Raw genomic sequence first — 17,063 nt, 5'->3', positions numbered from 1 at the left:
TAGGAGTGAAGAATGAACATATCAAAGGCTGTAGCCTGTAGGACACCCCTGCTTGTATCCCAGGATGTCAAAGGTTGCTGCATATATATCCCTTGCTTTCTGGGTGGCATTGTTTAGGGTAGTGGCCCCAGCAGATGGCCTAAAAATGCACCTCAGCCTAGCAAAGGGGGACCACATGTGATGAAGCAAAGATGCCTCATTAGCAAATGGGGGGGGGGGAAGCAAGGATGAGGGGGGAGATAAAAAAAATTCACAAAGACATTTACATATTTACATTGTTTCTCCCTCATTTCCAATTCTCCTTTAGCTGAAGTGTCAATGTGCTTGCTTTTCTCCTTCTGTTTGTATGTTTACTTGTGCTAAATAGATTATGATAATCAGGCACATAAATGCATGCAACTGTTATTATGGCATTTAATCACAGAGTTTTTCCACTGGAAGGCTTCATTAGAATTCTCATAATCTCACTTGTTAGTGTAACAAACAGTAATAAATGCCAAGGAACTTGGATTAAGTCAGAGACATTCAGACATTAAAGGAGGAATATGGAAATGTTTTCAAATCTCTGCATTTATTTATTGAAATGTCACAGAAATAGTTCAGGACATTAAATATCTTACTCATTATAAGAGACAGGGAGCAGGGCAACCTGAAGACAGTAATTATGGTTTGGGTGGTATGCTAGAACCAGATGTCTTTCCCTGATTTATTGCAAGATTCTTTAGTGCTCATGTAGTGGAGAAATTCAATATGATTTATTCAGTCAACTTGGTACATATGACCAGTAAATAAACAAGCCAGTTCTTTGTGTGTGTGTGTGTGTGTGTGTGTGTGTGTGTGTGTGAAGGATTATTAGGAAAGAGACCAAAAATAAAATGGCCAGAATCACAGTGTTATATATAATATATATATGTCAGAAGAGTCTGTGTATTCCAAATACATTTTATGTACAGCTTTATTCAACTCCATCTAGAAAAAAAAAAAAGCATAGCTCTAGGAAATGTGCAGGAAAAGATGGCCAATATGGAGCATCTTCCCTATAAGTGAATTTTAATTTACAAAACCATGGACTATAGATTTATAATATTGTAATTGTGTAGAAAAAGTGGATAGTGAGACCTTTCTTCCCCCTCATGTAAAAATTGGGGACACTCAATGAAATTGGCTGGATCTGGATATAGATTCTGGATATGTAAAATAAAGCATTTCCACATACAATATAACTTTAACTTATGGAATTCAGTGGCACCTGATGGAAAGACAGCTGCTGGACCTTCACAGCAAAATGGAACTGCCGGCAACAGCATGTCTTACAATGGAAGAAATGATTGGGGGCGGGGGGGGGGCTCTTCTTATGTTCAATAATGTAGCATGTACTTCAATAATATGTGTGGGACTAGCTTTATGGTTTCAGATTATATCCTACAAACAAACTTAATTTTTGGAGGCAAACTAAATAGTTAATCTTGTCAACCTGAATCTTATTTATTCATTCTATTCAATAAAACGTAAACAACAAAACTAGAGAGAAAGACATAAAAGTGGTAGTTAAAATAAGGCAAGAAGGAGAGATCACTGAGATAGTCAGATGAAACGCCGGAAGAAGATAGCCACACAGAGGAATAGTTGAGTGTCTCTGAAAGAGAGCTCTGGCATTTTGGTGCCACAGCTGAGAAAGCCCTCTCCCATGTTGCCACCTGCCTAAACTTAAAAGTTGGAGGCCCCTGAAGATGACATAGTAGTCACTGAAATTCATAAGGGAGTAGGTGGTCCTTGAAGGATGCTGGTTCCAAGCCATGTAGGGCTTTAATTGTCAACACCAGAACTGTGAATTGTGCCTCAAAACAGACTGGAAGGCAGTGTAGCTGCATATATTAATTACATTCATGTCTCACTTTTCCTTGCTGACAAAGAAAACTCAGTATGACCGTTTATGCACTGGGAACTTCACTGCCCCAGCTCCCATGCAGGAGCACAAATCGGGGGTGGATGAGGTGCACCAGGCCAAATGCTCTCCCATGTGGGTGCAGGAAGAGGTGGGACAACCTGCCACGACCAAAACTCCAGCCTGCAGCCCGGCATGAAACCTCCAGTGCATAAACGGTCTATGGCTAGCAAAGAATATATAAAATCCAGATTATTCAAAACAGGCCAGGGAAGTGATCAAGCTCTTCCTCATATGCAAAGACTATTAACAGTATCCAAAACACAGGGAATTCAGGTGGCAGTTGGGCCAGCCGAGCTAATGAAAAGACTTCATTCAGAGAGGGGAAGGAAGGACTGTGGTTCTTTGGCTAAAAAAATGTCCATGCTCTCAAAGCTGGAATAAATTCTGGAATAAATATCTTTAAGATGTCACTGGACTCTGGTTTTATTTCTTGGCAATAGATTAACATGGTGGTCCATTTGGAATCTTCATTCTCACACCCTGTTTCCAGAATGGCTGGCTACTGATGAGGCGAGTTAGTTACTTACATATAGCTTAAATCGGTTGTTCATTCCTTCATTATCTCACATATTTCTCCCTGAACTTCTCCCCTCCTGGCTCCCTTTACTTTCGTCAAATGAAAACATATCTGCTGAAGTAATCTTGCTCGCCTGCAATTTGGATACATTTGTTTACAATTGGAAAAAGTTTTTGGTTCTCCAATAACTCTGGAGAATGGTGACGACAAATGTTAATCCTATATAGATAAACCATCTTAAAATGAACACTTTACCCTCTTCAAACATTTGTGGCTTGTAGCATAATTGTTAGTCCACACATGATGTATGATAGTAGTTAGGAATATAATGATTAAAGGTAAAGGTAAAGGTATCCCCTGTACAAGCACCGAGTCATGTCTGACCCTTGGGGTGACGCCCTCTAGCATTTTCATGGCAGATTCAATACGGGGTGGTTTGCCAGTGCCTTCCCCAGTCATTACCGTTTACCCCCCAGCAAGCTGGGTACTCATTTTACCGACCTCGGAAGGATGGAAGGCTGAGTCAACCTTGATTAGTGATTAATAAATGCAAAATACTTATATATTTATAAAAGTGTAGATGAGAAATGCCCTTAGAAGAGACATTCCTACCGTTCTCTGTTTAAGAGAAATGGTCGCACTCTTAGGGACATTATTTGTTTGTTTGTTTGTTTATTTAGGTTTACATGCTGCCATTCCTGGTATGTTTGTTTTTTTGGAGCAGGTTCTAAGTTAATAAGTCTTACTGAAATCAGCGAGGCTTGCTTCTGAATTAGCATGCACAGGATCACTCTGCATTACTTACAGTATAATCCTGTGCAGAATTACTCCAGTTTAAGCCCACAAAATCAATGTCTTTAGACTTGACTAGCTGTACATAGACCGTTAGACTGGCATTGGTGGGTGGCATTCACAGCATAGAGCCTGTGGTTATTCCCCCCCCTTTTAAATCTCTATTTTCTTACCTATTAAAATACTATATAAATAAAGCAATACCGGTAAAGTGCAGAGCTTGACAGGCCTTGGGTTTCCAATCCTCTGTAGCAAAGAGGTACAGAAGTCTAGTTCAGGCCTAAGCAGGACATTTAGAAACTGAACACATACTTGCATTCTAATATTTCCAGAGACACTTGTATTTTGTATTTTTCATCTTTGACTTTTCTGTCAAAAAAGAGAGATATGTCATAAACACACAAACCAAGCTTTGCTGTAATCTGCAAGTCAGATAGAAGATTACATCGTATTTCATATCTTGTCCTGCTTGAAACCGGCATAGGGTAAGTCTTGAGAGGTTGATGCAAAACACAGAGGGTTGTCCTGAACATGCACATCAAACTTCAATCTGAAGTCTCAGTGTTCAAGTGAAATTTCATGTGACATTTTCCACTTACTTTTGAAAGCACATGTAGGGGTTGAGTTTAAAACAGAATTGTTTCAACATGTGTGCCACATTTCATTCTCAAGAGCAAAGGAGTTACCACATGACAAAGAAACGTACACAATGTCTTAGAGGGTCAGTAATGAAATCAAAGGCCTTTGTTTGCTCATCCAATAATTACATTAATGAATTAATCTTTAGAACTTTATTCATGACTCACTACAGTTAATGCTGCACTCCTATTAATCCAATTGCCTCTAATAATCAGCAGTTTCGAGTATTTGCTAAATTTAAGCAAAGGCTGTTTAATCCTGATTGTGCTGCAATACTTTTTCCTATGCACATCCTATTATGAAGAAGTGACAATTATGTTCTGTGAGGCTGGTTTGTCATAAACTGACATCCAGATTTCTGAAGATTTTTGAACATTTTTTCTATGTAAAGCCAAGCCATGTCACTGCACATCAAGCTGAATTTCTTTTGGAGAAATATCCTTCCCCCTCCCCCCAACATCTGAAATACTGTTTGCTTGACAGTCTGAGCCCCGTGCAGCTTGTGGCTGGGACCTCTTTTGTCATTGTCAGAGAGCTCTCTGGGGTTTTCAGCATATGGGGAAATGCAGCTCTTTTGCATAATATTCCCTGTATGAGAAGTTCTATAGTGCACGCTTGTCACCACATCTATTATGTCTCTGAGATCCCCACATTCTCCGCCTAGCCTCTTCATCCCACAAATCCCTCTCATCTTCTGCTTTTCAGAGGGTGTTGGATTTTCTAGCTTGCTTACACAGTGGGAGGAAGAGAAGGAAACACCTGCTTTGCTGTGCCGAAGACCCCTTAACAGTTCGAACTCTCCCTGACAGCTCTCTTGTTAGGCATTAATGCAGCTCAGAGCAGGTGAGAAGATTACAGGTGCATCATGCTCGGCTGCTGCAGCCCAGTTTCTTCTTTGTGGGTAGAATGTGATTTCCCTCTTAGAGGAAAAGAAATGCACAATGGGTTTGTGGGAATTCTATTCCAGGGCCGGAATAGAGGGTAATGAGTGAGTCAAAGGACCTGAAGTGGTCTAGGCAGAAAGAAAAGTTACGCGAGGAGCAGCTTTTAAAATTATGGAGGTGGTTTTAAAAGCAATGATAACAGAGACATATTGTTTGTGGAGGGTTAGATGATCTTTTCAAGTTGATGGGAAGAAGAAGGAAGAGGTACATTGATAAAGAGTGGGATTAAACAGAAGTGTTTATGGCCTGAGTAAAATGTTTTCTTGGCTACCAAGCAGCTTACTTTTATAAAGACTACACCTTAAGGCATTTTAAACATATGAAAGTGAAAGAGACAAACACATCTGTGCCACCCAGAAAGCCATTGTCAGAAAGCCCTGCTTGGCCGCTCCTCTAGTCTGAGAAACGGCTCTTTTTGAACAGGAATTTCAGAGAACCTTTGCAAAAGTTTCTGGGTGAACTTCGTTCCCAGCTGGGTTCTTGAGATTATCAGGCTGTGATGGTCATGGGAAGAATCCTTGTAATTTCACTGTTCAAATAGAACATTCAAAGCTCTGCTTTTTTTTGGGGGGGGGGCTCATTCTGGTTGCCAGAAACATGGAAGCAAATTAAAATAAACAGCTTAAACCAGCACAAGAGTACTTGCATGTGGGCAACTTATTTGAACAAACATTACACTCCTAACAGGGACATGCCTGTAGACTGTTAACTGTTTAAGCAAACAATTGCTATCAAACAAATGCTTAAAAAATATCTGATTTGCATATTCACTTGTACACATTAATTAGACATATGCAAATAAATGCACACATTGAAATTTGGCAGCCTGCTACAAAACAAAATGCTCAGGTGGCTTTGAGGGAACAACTTTCTTTCTTTCTTTCTTTCTTTCTTTCTTTCTTTCTTTCTTTCTTTCTTTCTTTCTTTCTTTCTTTCTTTCTTTCTTTCTTTCTTTCTTTCTTTCTTTCTTTCTTTCTTTCTTTCTTTCTTTCTTTCTTTCTCTCTCTCTCTCTCTCTCTCTCTCTCTCTCTCTCTCCCCCCCCCCCAGCTTTGCGCTTTCTCCCTGCACTCACTTGCACTGCCTGGGTGGTACTGCAGTTGTGATGTCTTGAATACCAATACTGAAGTTGAACATATGTGAACCTTTCCTAATCCTGCTAATCTTCCTTCAAAAACCTTTCTGAAAGTGTAGGCAACAACTAGATTTGAAGGGGGGGAGGAAGACGACGGAGCATTTTAATGACAAATAATCTTTGTCGGGGGAGGGGGGGAAGGGAGCTGCTGCCTCAGCTGGAGATGGAGCTTATGAACTACAGCAGGTAGAAATAACTGCCATATTACCTCATGTAATCTCTGCCATTCAGGGTCAGATTAGGCCTGAAAGCAAGACGAAATAGAGGTCTCTTTGAAACAGGGGACTTTGTCCCTTCAACGGCTATTAGGCAGTAATTAGTTGTGACACAGAATTACCAGCTGCACAATGGTCACGGGAGCCTTACAAGTTCTTTGAAACTGATTGGTTAAATGGAATTGATGCAACTTGCAATTTCTAACTGATGTTTTGGTGTATGAATTATTCCAGTTTCCACCCTACCCCACCCCTGATTGCATTAATATGGTACGTATTAAACAAGTAATGGAAAAAATTCCAAAAATGAAGACTGCCCAGCAAGCAACTCTGGTCACAGCTTGGCACAATGCTAGTTAGATAAAATACTTCCTTTTGATCTCATTAAAAGCAATGTTGTTAAAATGACTTTGAGGCTGCACTGAGATGCTGGGTATTCTGTTACTTAATCATGCCTGGTGAGGAAAAATGAAAGTGGACAGTATCTTTCAACTCCCGGACACTTTCCAATATGACTTCCTTTCTTTATTGACTACAAGAAACAAGAAAAGGGCTGCACCAAGTCCAGCGAAGAAAACAGACCCCCCCCCCCCAAATTGTGGCTTGTAGGGAAAGACTCTTTAATATTTATGAAGCCGCAACATGTTTCACATCAAAATTCTTCAGGGAATATCACTTCCGATTCTCAGTAGAATGGTACTTTCCCTTCTATAAGTATTGACCTTAACGAGCTCATTTGACATTAAACATATTGGGGTTTCACAAATATTAAAGGTTCTTTCCCTACAAGCAACAATTGTTTCCACCCATTTTCTTTATTTATTACAAAACAAAATAAAAATCAGGGCCCATGTGCTTTAAATGGTAGGATAGTTCAGCACTGAAGGCCATGCTGGAAATCTATCGGAAACCAGATGTACCTCATTTGCAAAATGTAGCTGCATACAATTAACATAATTTATCCAGTGGGCGCCAAGATGCTGTTGGTGGACAAGTGCTGTTCCCTTTAAGTGCAAAATCCTTATAATAGAATGCAATTTAAAAGAAGATGTTCTGATGTGTGAAACAAATGACAAATTCCAGACTCTTTCTCTCTGTGCACTTCTTTTGTCTGACAAGGGGAGCTCTTACTCATGAAAGCTTATAACACAACAAATGCATTTGCTTTTAAGGTCTTACAAAATTACTAACCAATATTCACTTATGCACATACTGCAGTCCTAAAATGAGTTATACCCATTCAAGTCCACTGAATCAGTGGGTTTAGAATAGTGTAAGGGTAGAGAGAGAGATCCCCCCCCCCAAGTTTAAAGAAATTCCATTGATAAAAAAATTCTTCGATCCATGTTCTTGCTTATCTAAACTTGTGTCATCTGAAAAACTAGGGTTCATCTGATGAAGGGTCCTGTGTGGCTATTGGGTTTATAGCTGATTTGTCTGTTTCTGTTTAACTTCAAATGTCTGAGTCAGCACTTGTTTATGGTCATTCAATGAGGAAGAGTCCTACTAATAATTCTATTTTTACTGATGACATTCAAATATAGAACTAGTGTCGAATCTTAGATACATTCAATATTATGGTACAATAAGCATTAAAAATGGCAATACCTGTATAATTGATCCAAAATTGTAATAGTGTCATCTGAAGAACACTTTCCTGGGAGTTAGCTCCATTGCATAGGCTTGAGTAAGATTCTGACAAAGTATCCAACTTTGTTCCATGAAAACATAACTAGGATTGAACTACAAAAGAAAAACAGGTTGAGAATGAATTGGTAAAATCTTACCATGTTAGTGGATTGCGTTTCCTCCAATAGCTGTGAGACAAATGGCTGCTATTGAAATCAGTGAGAGGACTGCCTTTCAGGCATGCATTGGAACAGTATTGGGCCCATTCTCTTGTGGGGAGAAAAGTCTTTTCTTCCAATGCAAGTGTTTATTCTAATTAATGATCAATTTATTGGAGCACTTCCTAGCTCTCAGCTTTCTCCACATTGTAGCCAGACCCTTGGAGTGAAGCTTGACCTGCTGTCAACCTTTAGCCTTGACTTACTCACATAAATCTTGTCATCTCTTTACTCTGAAAAGGTGCTTTATGTAGGGTAGCTTCTTCAGTACAGGACAGTGGTTGATCACTAAACTATGCCTTGGACTTTTTAAAAATGTGGTTGCTTGTTAGGCTACTGCCTTTGGATTGAAAGGTTCTAAACTCTTTGGAAGCTGTTTAGTAATAAACACATTTTAAGTGCTAGGATCATCTTTAGAAATGAAGTAACATAATTATCTTCTTGAAAAGTTTCTTCTTCTGACATATAAAATTAGATTCTCAACTGATATCAATCTAGATACTGCCTGTGAATATTATCAAAGGCATTTTTCTAGTAGACACCATTTGCTCAATTGGCCCTTTGTTTATATTTGCCCTTAATATCTCCAGATGGGAAGTAGTTGCCTTATCTGATTTAATCTTGACTGTTTTGATACAATCAATCGCTTTTTCCTTTATAGTAACATCAACCTATATTCCTCCATATCACAACCAACATGAATTGACCTCTTATTGGTCCCCTTTTTGGGGAAACCTATTTGACACATTAGTACCCCAGTTATTCAAACCTTATTGCAGGTAACCTCAGTGCTTGAATTAGTCAAGATGATGTGCATTTGGTTAAAAAATAGGCTGTGAGCCAGAAAAAAAACCCTACCTTCTCCTATTTGTATAACAGATTTTCAAAAGAGAAGATAGTAAATGTTGTAGGTATCAAACTGTTTGATTTTTTCATGCAAAGAGGGTTGGCCATCTTAAATGGACAAAAAGGAGTTGACAGAAAATGTGATTTTACTTTTTTATCATAAGGGGGCAGTATGATTGATTATTATAGTGGTAGATAATTTCAGATTTGTCATGAAAGTTAGCTTGGAAGAATATATAGAGTGGACATCTCCCAGTTTCTCTTAGTTTCTGTACTCTCGTGGATAGTCAATTGTACTCTAAGCACTTGTTCCATCCAAATGGTAAGTAGGCATTTTACTTGCTATGTTCAATGGTCTTCTGCTACTGAGGAGGTAGCAGTTAAGCTGCTTGACTCCCAATAATTGCTGGAAAGGGAGAAAAAAACTCCTTTTTTAGTAATTCAAAGAATGATTTTGTGACACCTTTATATTCCTTATTTAATATACTTGAAGCTTTGTATATTAAGCTACGCTTGGCATTCAAGAAGTCAAAAGGCCTGTTAGGTTTGAGAATTAGGACAAGTGAACCTGTACTATTCAGAAATTTATAAAAGATCTAGATCAGTGGTCCCCAACCCCCGATCTGGGGACTGGGCCTGGGACCGGGACCAGTCCGGGGATCAGTTCGTACCGGGCCGCAGCTCCTCCTCGTCCTCCTCCCCAGCTTCTGCCTCGGGGACTGCCCTGCCACTCTGCCACTGGCTCACCTTTGGTGCTCTCCAGCGGCTGCCATGGCTGGGGCTCCCCCTCGGCATGGCACTGTGCAGCTGCTGCTGGCAGCGCCCTCCAGCGGGCGGCGGGAAGTCAGGGGCACCGGCAGGAAAGCAAGTGGAGCAGGGGCTCAGGCGGCAGCGACATCCCTTGGCAAAAGACTACCCCCCCCGGGCCTCTGTAAAATTGTCAAGCGTTGACCAGTCCCCGGTGATAACAAGGTTGGGGACCACTGATGTAGATCACATTAGCTCAGTTATACAAGCCTGGAAATTATGCTACCATTTTTTTGATATTACTCAATTTATGATCTCCACAGCATATGCAAAGTTTTTAATAGTTCCTTCTTCTGTAGAGTGTTCATGCTCACATGCTTGAATGCTACCCCTTCAACAGTTCTATATGAGAGATATTATAATTACTTTATTTGGAAAGGCTTTACCAATGTGGCCTGAAAACGGTTGACTCCTTATCCCACATGACACTGGAATGTCTTTAAATCAAAACAGTTCATTGCTCAAGATCAGGGGTAGTCAAACTGTGGCCCTCCAGATGTCCATGGACTACAATTCCCATGAGCCCCTGCCAGAAAATACTGGCAGGGGCTCATGCAAATTGTAGTCCATGGACATCTGGAGGTCCGCAGTTTGACTACCCCTGCTCAAGATCCTTGGATCAAAGGAGCTGGAAAGAAAGGAAAGGAAATAGTCTCAGAAGCAGGTTAGGCAAGACTGTTTTAAATTGAGGTGGACCACTAATGAACAAATATGCTAAATAATAGTTTGCTATAACATGTTCAGACCAGCATTCCTTTCCTAGGCAGAGCTCTTCACTATAAAACATTCCAAAACTGGACTATCAAACAGTAGTCTCCAAGGTGCACTGCATGATGAGTTGTCTAGGTGAGTCCTCCGTACACTCATATCTGCCATGGACCCTCTCTGCTTATTTGATTTCTTCCCCAAAGGCAATATTTTATGTAAAGGAATTATGCCACCCTGGGCTACTGTTCAAAATGCAGCTCTCATTAGTCCAGCATCAGCTCACTTACTCCAAGATGTTCCCACAGGTTGCAAAATATTTTGTTGGTGCCACATGCAAAGCATTTATAGGCTGATACAACTGCTCATATGAGGAAATCTTTGGTCCTAAGTATATCACAGTAAAGAAAGTGAACTTTAATTCCATGTAAATTGCTTAGAATAGAACCAAGGGCTGAAAACATTTTTCGGTTTAGATAGACATGATTACCCCCATTTTATATGTGACAATCTGAATTATAGAGAAGGAAACGTTGCTTCCTCTGAAAAGGGATAAGGGATAAGTATATGCTGATAGCACCAATATCTATCTCTCTACCACTGATTTTTCCCCACTCTGTCCAAACTCACATCTCTAATATCTGTCAGGGACCAAGCCTGACATAAGGGAAAGGACAGATCTCCATCAGCAAATAAAAGGTAACTTTTGTTTAGTGCCTGTGCTTTTGCAACTTCATCCTCTCCATTATCCTTGTGGTAAATTTCAGGCCTCTCACCTCTGACCAGCACGGTGCCCCTGTCACACTGACCAGGGAATGACCCTCCTTAAAGCTCTACATTAACTTTCTGCCAGCTTTAAGATCCATCGCAACCTTCTCAACGTTTCTTTCAAAGCTTAGCCCCTTTCTCTCTCCACTCTGTGTCTCAATAACATCCCTGTTCCACCACACTTAGCAGTCCAAAAGTCTCTTTGCAGCACAATCCCAAGCAGAGGCACTCTTTTCTGTTGATGTCAACAGGCTTAGAAGGATTTGATTCTGTTTCTCAAGTGACCCTTCTCTTTGTCCTTTCCTCCCCATAAACCTAGAATTGCCTCTTAAAACACCTGGTACTACCTGTTTCATTTCTTTCCAACCTCCCCAACTTTCCATACAGAATTTGGGACAATCCTTATTCCCAATTCCCTATTGAATATAAGCCAAAACCTGTGTAACTGGAATGAATGCATATTCTTTCCTTATTTATCCCCTCCTCTTGTACCATATTTATACTGTAAACTCCTCATGGCAGGAACTTATCTTTCTGCATTCTGTCAAGTGGCATTCACACTGGTAACACTATATAAATGCATACATAGTTAGAAGAAGAACCACAGCTTAATTCTCTCACATAGTGTTTGCCATTCTACTAAGATGCACCTTGCCCACTCACATGCTCATCACGGAGCATAAACACCAGGGAGCCAAAGTTTTCTGTGAGAGAATGTAAAAAGGAAGCATTTTGAGGAGCATCTTATCTTCATGGTCTTTCACTGCCATCATGGCATGACATTGACCTCCAGACATACAGAAATCTAAAGTATGCATGTTTTCTCAGAGAACATGGGAAAGAAGAAACAGATGACATTTCCTCTCTCCACAGAAATGCCTTATGCTGTAAAGAGTCTCTGGGGATCTTTCATTACATTAACACCTGGAAAACTATTCCCGAGTAGTCTGAATGTGCTCTGCTTCATCTAATCCTGTAATTGTGATCATGCTAGATCAATCCAGAATCTATGTAGTCCAGCACCCTCCTGCATCTTACACCTTCCTTCCATCTTACAATGGAAGAAATGGACATCCAGAGGATATGGAATGATGACAAAGAAAATGTTCTGCCTTGCCTCGATCATGTCATTTTGATAGGACTTCACCTAAAATCACATTTGCAGTGCATTTAGCGTGATTCCTAGCAGAACAGAATTCAAAACAGAACAAAAGATGTCAGAAAAGTGTTACAGCTAGTATACACCTGCCTTCTTTGTGTCTTCTCTGTTGTTTCTTGTGCCCTCCACAAAGAAGCTATTTATTAACATATCTGAATGTGTGCAATATAAACTTGATTCCTATCGTATATATGAGTACCAGCACCCCTTTAGCAAAAACAACAACACTGTTTTTAGAACAACAGGGTTGATGTGGTCACGCCTTTGGTGCATCACATCCAGTCATCACCACTGAAAATACAGAGGCATGGGCATTGGTAGCAAGCAGAGTTTTCTGCATGGCATCAACTACCATTTCCCCTACCTCCCTCTGGCACCACCAGAGGGCTTGGAGGCAATTACTGTGCAGTGTTAGATCTGGATAATCATTTTTTTTTCAAAGGTCCACCAGTGCTGCAATGGGGGAAATGGCAGCCAGGAGGTGCATGAATCTTGGAAAATATACACTTCCATCTTCAGAAGAACTGCGAACTTGCTTGGGTAGCTGTTTTCCCCAAAGGTTCATAGCAATGCATGCTTGGGGATGAGTAAACAGAAGACAGGGAAAGAACAACTGGATCATGACCAGATTGTGACATTGTATGGAGGTGGAGAAAAATCTCCCTATGGAAGCAGCCTTGCTGTGTTTAGTGCTAATGGGCCTTTGGTATCACAAGAAACAGCCTCCCAGTTTCTTTAGAATTAAGACCAAGGAATTGCCTGAGTTATCAGCTACTCTCTGGGTATGATTCCCAGTGTTAGATTCAAGACCTGATCTGGGTGCTACAGATTTTATGAACTGCTATCTCCCATGTGGTTGACATAATTTGCTGGGATTATAGACTATATAGTATTATTATATAAAGTCCTTTATGGGTAATAATATATGGCTTCATCAGTTAATGTGTTAATTAACTTAAAACATCTACCTAGCTGACATCTAAAACATCTACCTACCTAATACCTAGCTATATTAAACCCATACTGATAAGAAAAGCAATATCTTTTCTTATTATTACAGATTATTATGTTTACAGACTTTCACCTTGGTTCTTATGACTAAAAAGGTAATATTTACTTCTGATTATTTAAATAGTTTTAAAAGATTATCAAAGCTGCTGTTCAACTGATGTATAGATTCAATAGCAGGTGGGACACAATGGTTTAGACTCAGTTTCTCCAGATAATGGTGACAAGGCCCTTGGAACTCCTGCTATGTTTTGCCTTCTTGATCCTTTCCCATTAGACCAGGTAAAAGCTAGCTGGGGGAGAATAGCTATTCTAATAATCTGTGTGGTGGTAAATCATCAGTATCACTGGACTCCCAGAGGGAGATTTATTTAAGCTCTTCTTCAAGTAGTTATCATAGGACTCCATGAATCTAAACAACTTTAGGCCAATTTTCAGTGTGTCTTCATTAAACAAGATGCTTGAAATGGTAGTAACCAACTCAAGAAAAGCCTTGAATGAAGACAATATTCAGTCTGGTCTCAGTCCTGGCTTCAGAACAGAAACATCTTTAGTCACCCTCTTTTTGTAGCAACTGGGCAGCATAATCTTGTCGGTTCTTGTAAATCTCTCAGCAGATTTTGATACCATTAATTATAATACTCTTTTGATGGACTCTAAGGATCAGAATGGACTCTTTGATGGACTCTCAGGATCATGATGTAGTAGTTCAAATCTTTCCCTTGGGATCCTTCCTTGAAGGATTCCTGAAGTTCGTTTTCAGGGATTATTTGGACTCTCAGGGCAACTGGTTGGCCACTGTGTGAAACAGCATGCTTCACTTGATGGACCTCTAGACTGTTCCAGGAGGCTCTGCTTATGTACATTTTAAAACCTGGTCATAGATATTCATGTTCTGGTGACTTCTAGGTTAGACTATTGTAAGGCAACTCGCCTGGAAGTGTCCAATATCTACAGTTAGTACACAATGCTGCTGCTTGATTAATAATATAAACATTACGCGCATACAAATTCTATTCCATTTAAGGTCCTTGCTTTGGTTTATTGAGCCTTAAACAGTTTAAGTTTAAAGTATCTCCTACAGTACAGTCTCCCATATGAATTTTGCTGAGAATTTCCAACCTACTCCAGGTAGTGTCCTTTCATGACATCAACTTGTCAATAGTCACTCCAACCTTATGGAAAACCCTCCTTCAGGATCTGCATGGCATTCCATATTTCACTTCTTTTAAGAAGGCAAATACATTTGAATATTTCCAGTCTGAATACATTAAAAAAACCCTACTTTCAGTATTTCGGGATATATTCAGGTATCTGGAGTGATTTTCAGTCTTTTGAGAATGCTAGTAATGTGGCCCCTAAAATTCCAGAAATATTCAGGGGCAGCGTTTTAAGGCTCCCTGACTTGTTTTTCTTCAATTTCACAGTTTCCTGAGTGAAGGAAGGAAGTTGGGGGGTGGTAGCCTTGGTATTGCCTTGCCAGCTTGATTTGGCATGGATTCTCTAGTTTGACATTGCGCTTGCATCAGAATCTTCTGCAGAAGTTATTTGCCTTGGATTCTCTGTTTTGACATTGGCCATTGGTTCTGCTGGGATTCTCTTGCTTATCATTGGTTTTATTGGACTTGTTAGTTCTGTTTGCATTTGGGATATTTTGTCCATTGGTTGCGCTTGTGTGCTTGGCTATTGGCCTCTTTAGCTTGGAGAAAGTATGGAATTTTCTCCATAGGAAGCAATGGACACCAGTAGGATGGTTGTGAGCACTTTGTTCAGGAGCCCATAGAACTGGACCCCTTGATCCAAATTGTTTGAAAATTGGATAGGCAGGCAGTAGTTGGTTTCCCTGCAATTTCCATGTCATTTCATTGAAAAAATAGTTCCTCAGAATATGTTCTCCATAGGGAAAAATGGACCTCCAAAAGTTCACAGCTGTTCTCTATAGCCCCTAATCTGAATTCCAAAGCAGTATAGGAAACCATAACAATATGGAATATCAGTATGGATATAATTCCCCAAATCTGAAAAATTCAGAATTTTTCTAAGTGTACATCCCTAGGTGTAAATAAAAACATATTTATTTATTAAGGCATATTTCTTTGGATAATCCGTCTGATTTTTTGTGATTACTTTTTACTACGGTTAAAAGGTTCCTTTTTCTGCTGTTGTAGACTTTGCTGTTCTGCTGATTTTGAAAAAGTGAATTATTTTAAATGTTGTTTCCTTCCATAGCTGTTGCTTGTTTTTAGTTTGAAAAAACTGAAAACCAGAGTTTAAAGGTGATAAATATTGCATATAAATAAACAAAGGAAATATAATATTAAACATTATTCACACCTATGAGGCAAACATGGGGTTTTCAGTCCCATTTTTACATTATAATGCAAAGCTAGGGTGATGTGGGACATTTTTCAGGAGAAACAGCAGAAGGAGTTGCCCATAAATGCTCCCCTCAGGTGGTTTTTAGCCTGCTCCCTCCCAACCATGTTCTTCCCCCCTGCCAATATACAGTAAAAATGAACCTGGCCACACATTAACATTACCCCACCAAGCATGTGCTCTAGTGAACATGGGGAAGTAATAAGAAATTTAATGAAAAACAAATCAATATTTATCAGTATAAACTAGTTAATATGAAACTAGTTAAAATTTCTCTTTAAAAATTAATGTCACTTCAAGACGCATTAACTTTAAAGCTAGGCTATTTCAAATCTTCATATTCTTTTCTCTATAGTAACTGAAAAGAAGCATTAATGGTGTAACAGGTATGAACTGTAGCAGGAAAAATCTTCCATGTCACACTATACAAGCCTGTTTCTAAGTTGATATTCTGGAAAACGCATGACCCTCTCAAGTGTTTGAGACTTAGGTAATCATAGTTTCCCTGCATTTCATCTCAGTGGACTAGATTTGTATTTCCAGCTTACTTTTGTCTCTCCAACTATATATTGTTCCTAGACACTCAAAATAGTTTAATTTTTAAAGAACAGAATATTAATGTTTGGAAATCTTGCTACTGATGGTGTGAATACACTTTCAGTTTCTACCTTGATCATGCAACATATCTTAAAACTCATTTATGTGCTGCCTGCATGTGAATGCAAAATGTTTGTTGTAGCAGTCTTTGGGGGTATTATCAAATACTGGCTTATATGTGGATTTTTTACCCTCAGTTTTTCAGAGCCATGACCCAATGGAAGCTAAGGATTTTAATTTATTGGCAGGGTGCTGCTTCTGTTTTTGTATTAATAGTAATTTACAATGCTCAATGCCCTCATAGTCACCTTTCCCTCATCTCAAGTAGGTGAACACAATGTAATTGTCTTGGTTGCAGAAAAAGGGATGCTTTCTCCAAGGCCCCATTAATTGGAAAATAGCATACAACTGACAGGAGTGCAGTGGGTGCGATTATCAGCGCCAGATGAGAGCCATTAACAAAATGGAGAGTGTCATCTTCAGAGCACAAATATTTTCCCTTCCTATAATACCCTCTTAAGGGGACCTGAAGTGGATGTGCATTGTCACATGCTCTCCCAATCAGCACCACCAATCATTTTTTACTACTGCTCTGGTTCTCAGAGGGAGAGGGAAAGGCAAGCAATCCAAGTGATTTTACTACTTTCAACACTGTTGTACTTTATCCCTTGGACAAAGAATCCATAAGTCTGACCTCTTGTAAGCTTTGTTAAGAACTTAAGAGAAGATGATGATGAAGGAGATGATGGAGAAGATTTTAAT

Source organism: Paroedura picta, chromosome 6 (assembly GCF_049243985.1).
Source record: "Paroedura picta isolate Pp20150507F chromosome 6, Ppicta_v3.0, whole genome shotgun sequence".
Lineage (NCBI taxonomy): Eukaryota > Metazoa > Chordata > Lepidosauria > Squamata > Gekkonidae > Paroedura > Paroedura picta.
This window is presented reverse-complemented; position numbering follows the sequence as displayed.